Source organism: Pseudophryne corroboree, chromosome 9, assembly GCF_028390025.1.
Source record: "Pseudophryne corroboree isolate aPseCor3 chromosome 9, aPseCor3.hap2, whole genome shotgun sequence".
NCBI lineage: Eukaryota > Metazoa > Chordata > Amphibia > Anura > Myobatrachidae > Pseudophryne > Pseudophryne corroboree.
This window is the reverse complement of record NC_086452.1, coordinates 119,735,180-119,741,584: the sequence shown is the minus strand read 5'-3', so window position 1 is coordinate 119,741,584 and position 6,405 is coordinate 119,735,180.

Here is a 6,405-nt window from a genome sequence, read left to right as displayed (position 1 = left end):
GAAAAACACTTTATTACCATTCTCTGTGACCCGTAGTTTGGCTGGGTACAACAAAGCAAACCTGATGTTTTTACTATGTTAATGGGAACAGACTTCAGAGAATTCCTTTCTTTTCTGAGCCACTGCAGCTGAGAAGTCTTGGAATATCAAGATCTTATGGCCCTTGACTAACAATTCTCTAGTTTTACGATAAGCTGTGAAAACCTGTTCTTTGGCCCTATAGTCAAGGTAGCGAGCAATGACCGGGCGTGAGCGCTTCCGTGCTCTGTCCTGTATCGCCCCCAGCCTATGGACTCTTTCAAGATGTGGGATTTCCATATCATCTATAATTCCCAACGAATTTGGGAGGTCTACAGAAAGATATGAGGAGAGGGCTTGGCCCGTCAAGGACTCCGGAACACCTATAAATCGAAGGATATTCGTACGAGATCTATTCTCCAGGTCCTCACCTTTATCCTGCAGTTGCTGTATATAGGTATGTTGGGATGATATCCCCTCCTGACAGGATTGGACCAAGTCCTCAGTGTCACCCAGTCTCAATTCCAATGCAGTGAGACACGTCGCATGAGAATCTATGCGAGCCAAGCCCGTTTCTAATCGGGCCTGTAAGTCGTCAAATCGCTTATCAAGCAAGGGCATGAGGAAATCAGAAATCTCTTTAGCCGTAAGAGGAGGGGTTTCGTCACTAGGTAAGCTAGAAGGTTCCGACCCGTGTCCAACCGGGGAGGGTGGGCCTGATTTAGGGAGGGGCTCTTTCCCCTTCCCTGCCTTATAAGAGGTGTTGGACTGTTTCGGGGGCATGGTCTTGTCGAGGTATTTGTCAATACCCCGTATAATGAAATATGGAACAGTCAGCGTCACCTACAAATAATGTTTCCCCCGATATAGACAATGATAAAAAGACAGAGGCGATTACATATAGAGCTCGGGCGGAGATGCTAGGCCAGGCCTATTATCTAGAGCATACCGCAACCTGCAAGATAGCCCATGAAACAGCCCCGGCAACAGACTTCAGCAGATTTCAACTAGAATGAAAGCATATGTCTAGAAACAATATATTAAGTATCTATGAACAGTATGTTATGTCAAGCAATACAGAATAGAGTATTTGAATAAAAATAACAAACGTCACATGTGATTATTAAAAAAAAAAAAAATTAATAAACGGTACATAACTATTGCCTCAGAATCTAGCAGAGCTGAATATATAGCTAGAACAATCAAGGAGATACAGAGAGGAAGCACAATCTCTCCGTAAAGCTCCTAATCATGAGTCACTGGGTAGCACTATTCCCTCTGTTGCAGAGCAGGGAAATATTGTCCAGCGGGAGGCACCTCGACAGGGACCACAGCAACACGGTCCGTAAAGAATGTCAGTACTCCCCTATCGTGGTACCAAAACCAATCTGTCCCACACAGTGATAAATGTTCCCAAACACACTTTGAGTGTACAAAGGAAATGTACAATAAGGGGAGAGAAAGAGGGCTAAGCAAGGGTAGCTTCGGCTAGGGAGGGAAAAAATGCAACGCGGCTGGGGGGAAAGGGATCACACAAAAGGAGGGATGGTACCAAGTAAGGGGTAGAGTAAAGAAAGAAAGGGAGAAATTGTTAGTAAAAAGTGGAGGGTGGGACAAACAGTGTTAGTACCTTGAGCGGTGGCAAGATCAGTGCCAATTAATCGTCCAGCACACAGATTCTCAGATTTTCCTGCAGCCTGGCTTCGTCCTCAGGAAGATAGCGGTCGCGTCACCCCGCACGTGGGCAGCAGCTCAGGGCAGCAGTTCAGAGCATTAGCCGTAGCGGGTGCCAGCGGCAGATCCAGGCACACAGCCGTCGCGGTCCTCGCAGACACCTCCGGCGGCACAGAGACGGAGCTCCAGCCGGGTCGCGGCTGTTCAGGTGTGTGGCGGGGGAGAACTGACACCACGTCCCAGTCTCCAAAGAAGAGAGGTGGCAGGGTGCAGGAGAGCCTTCCCATCCAGCGGGCTGCAGTTCTGTGAGGGTCCGTACACCTCGCGGCGGTGCTCCAGCAGCAGTGCCTCCCGCCCGACAGAACGGGCCACCACAGCTCCGGGAGTCCGCGGGCCACGAGCCGGGTAGACACAGCGGGGGCACCACCTCTCAAGGCACAGAAAGGGGTGCTCCCCGCCCCAGACACCCAGATGGAAAGGGCAGCAGTACGAGGCAGTGGAAGGGAAGAAGGGAGCAGGGCGATCAGCGTCACGTCTCCTCAGGCGGGATTCGCGCCAAAAGCAGGCAGTCATCCACACCGTTCACATAAAACGGTTCAACTTCGGTGTAAGATAGGTCCACAGGGGCGAATAGGGCAGCAATCTGATCCTCAGTATTAAGGGAACACACTCCCACCAAGTTAACATTCCCAAAGGGGTAATAAAAGAAGGATTAAAGTAAATTACTCGAGCCCCTGTGTAGAGAAGGAGTAAAAAGCGGCCATGCTGGATGCCCCGCCCACCGGAAGTCTCGCTCTCAAGGACTTTACTTGCCTTCTTTGCTGCATTTTGACATTGTGTACTGTTATTAAGCCTATTATCTATGAGCACCGAAAAAGAGATGTTGTCCTGCACTGCCGTGGACAGTATATAAATAAGTGTCAAGATGTATGTATAGAAACCAACAATAAAGAATTAATTAAGTGAAAAAAATCCTTTATATTAAAAAATAACGCTGTTGGCGGTGCACCCCAGAGGAAAATATGACAGTTTGATCACAAAAAAAGGTATCCCAAGGAAAGGGGCTTGGGATAAAGAAGTTTACCTCTTTGTGGGGGCACTCATTTGAAATATTTCATATTTATTGCTTAAAATTTAACTTTTAATAAATCATTTAAGATTGTGTATAAATAATTTCAAATCACCCTTAAGAAAAAACTGTATAACACAACATATGGTGAGAAAAAATTTATTCATCAATAATTTAGTGAGAATATTCCTATAATGTCATATTACCTAGGGTGAAAATATCAAAAAGGTCAAAACATACCCGGTATATAATCATTGATCGTATGTGGTTGTGTCCCGTGAACTCCTGTAAGGAAAATGTTAACCTAGAAGGTGAGAGAGGTAACATCCCAGAAGGCGCTTGGATTGTAGTTCTCCTGGTTTGAACAGTTCCTATCGCAATTTATAATATAATTATGCGTTTAGTCATAGCAACTGTAGTTTTTCTATCACCACATACATCAATTGCTATAGAAGGGAAATCCGAATAATTTAAATTGACAATTTTGAAATATCAGATATTCACCTTCAAGATCAGTCGGTCATACCAACAGTTTGATGGACGCCCCATAATTTCTACTTTCAAATAGTTGGAACCGCATGGTTAGTCAAAAAATGATACTAATTACTTCAAAACCAGAACTATGTATAACAATTAAAAGGCAACCATAAATTGCAAAAACAGGGTACCCTAGATCACAAGCAATCTTTGCTGAATTAGTTCACACTAAAGCGTTATGGGATCTAGGTCAACTTAAAGTGCAATTTATAAGTGGGAGAAATCCCAGGTAGTGAATATAACCTAATTTATGAATATCACAGTTCTCAGAAAAGATTGACAATCAAAACAAGTTAATACAGAGTAAAGGTCCCGTTCCGTTACTCCTGGTAACATCTACTGCCTTCCCATGTGCGCATTAAAGCACAGTGAATGGGAGGTGAGAGTATTAACCTGGACGGTACCGGGTAGAAGAAAGAAAGGGTGTTTCTGCTTTCGTGCGCTCTCGTGCTCTGGAGCCCTGATGACAATTATATCATTGCAGGGCTACGGGCACAGTCGCGACACGATGAGAGAACACTGAAATACCTTAATAATTCTCAATGTGGTTCCAATGTGTAGCAGATCTGTGTATCGAACTGGTATTGTATACCGGGCAGCGTCTCTGCATATACCGGGTCTCTGGCTCTGACTACCACACGTTCATAGGGCAAACGCCCTGTATAGGAGTCTTAATGAGGTGAGGTTAATACAAGTGCTGCAGCAGTCAGCGTCTCCCCATGTGCACTTGCATCTACTGGAGCAGCATATATGCTGGGGCTCCAGCGGGCAGTATGTCCCCACGTATCGGGTCTCCGGCTTCTGCTCTGCTTAATTCTTTATAGTGGGTGGCCGGTAGTCTAGTGTAGATATATAGTATTCCCCGCAAAAAATTGATTAAATTTAAACAGAGCAGTGTCTGTGCTGCGGCTGCAGCAGTCTCCCACGTATCGGGTCTCCGTGTGTCAATAACCAGTACCCGTTAATTACGTGTGATGACAAGATAGCTGGTATATAAATAAATAATCAAACAGAGCAGTGTCCGCTCTGCGGCTGCAGCGGATAGCGTCTCCCACGTATCGGGTCTCCGTGTGGTTATGACAGGTAGCCGGTAATTACATGAAGCGACGAGGTTGCTAGACTGCAAAGAATTGGAAAGAACAATGTCTATGCTGCGGCCGCAGCAGGCAGCGTCTCCCTCGTATCGGGTCTCCGTGTGTCTGTAGCAGATAGCCAGTAGTTACGTCTAGTGACAAAATAGCTTAGTCTGAACGTACGTTTCACCCTCCTAGGGGCTTGATCACCAAATGCCTGCTTGGTGTAAAAGTCCGTCCGCTTTTAAACCTGGGCCAACCAATCCTGCATGAGATTTATGATGAATGACATGTCAAAAGACCAATGGGGAATGGTAGCTGAGCCAGGTGTAATCAGGGCCGGCAACAGAAATTTTGGGGCCCAGTACACTGAAATCTCTGCGCCCCCCCCAGCCCAAACCCCCTCTTGCCCCCTGACTCACAGTCACACACATCCCTCCCTGCATGTGCCAATAAATGTATTGATGAGTCTGATCTCATCTGACATGCACATGCATGCATGCAGATGCATCCATATGTGCAGAATGCAGATGCATGCATAATGTGCATAATGTGCCTGCCTGCATCCTGCCCCAAACCAATCCTACAGCCCTAAACCAAACCCAAATCCCATTCCCTATACATGTATTATATGAACTGAGAAAAGCCTTACCAGCAGGCTGCCTGCAGCAGAAACACACTGACACTCACAGCCGCCCGCCGGCGCCGCGGCGCTAATTGACTAGGCTTGCATCGCCTCCCAATTCCCGCAGTACTCTGTCTGTCCCGACTGGGCCGCTCCTGCTTTGCGCTCCGTCCAGCTCCTCACTCACTTACACAGCACAGCAGAGTCACGGAGACCGCATGCGGCGAGGACTCTGGAGGGGCGGTCCGGACGACCGGATGGCAGGTGACCTGGGGCTGGGGGCACTGAGGGGTGAACACAGGACTCCGGAGGGAGGGAGGGAGGGAGAACACGCACGCTGAACAAAAAAAAAAAATCAACCACACAGCGGGCGGCCCGGCCTGGACCTTGGGGCCCCTAACAACGACGGGGCCCGGGCCGGGTGTCCCCTTTGGCCCCCCCTGTCGCCGGGCCTGGGTGTAATAGACAGGTTTTAATAGCACTGATAGTCACCAGGTGAATAACAATTAAACAATTATTTACAATCCCAATTGATTGCCTGATAAAGATATCCTGGTGCTACACTGGTGCAGAAAAAGGCAAAAATGAGCATGAACAAATTAGAGCTAATTAGTTCATGGAAGAAACAGGGACTATATTCCTAAAATAATAGGCACATGAACATTTGAAAAAATATATTTATATATATGAGAGACCTTCTATTTTCAGTATGACAATTAATTACGTACAGAAGGATATTATAGATATAGGTGTCGCCAAAATTAAGGTTAACAAATGATTATGTAGTGTGGGTCACAGGTAGATTTACAATATAAAGAGATTGTTGGGAGTAAGTAGTATAGAGACATGAATTTAACAAGTGTACTCAAAGGGAGAATAAAAAAGGGGGGAAGAAAAATAATTAATATCCAAATTAATTTAAATAGTGTGAAATCAGTGTACTTTGAGTTATGTAATCGAAATGAAAAATATCCTAGTTGGGAACCAAAGTATTATCAATGGTAGCATGTGAATTCCCATAGGACTACTGAATGGTGTTATTATGGTAATAAGTAAGGGTGACACTTAAAACCATTTGATCTAAGGGGAAGAAAGCGGTCATGCTGGTACTGATAAGATAAAGGAGGAAGGATTCAAGAAGTTAAGAAAGCCGTGTAATTGATATTTTCATTTAGCCCTTTGGGTGAAATAGTGCCAAGTTTAAAAATCCATTGGCTTTCTCTCCTAAGGAGTTCTTTCTGTATATCACCACCCCTGATACCTAGACGGACCTGTTCCAATCCAAAGACTCGCAGGCATTCCGCAGAGTCCTGGTGCACCATAGAGAAATGTCTAGCCACAGTTGAGAGTGGCTTGAATGCTTTCCGGTCCCGGTCAGCATTTCTGATCGTACCTATGTGTTCCAGGAT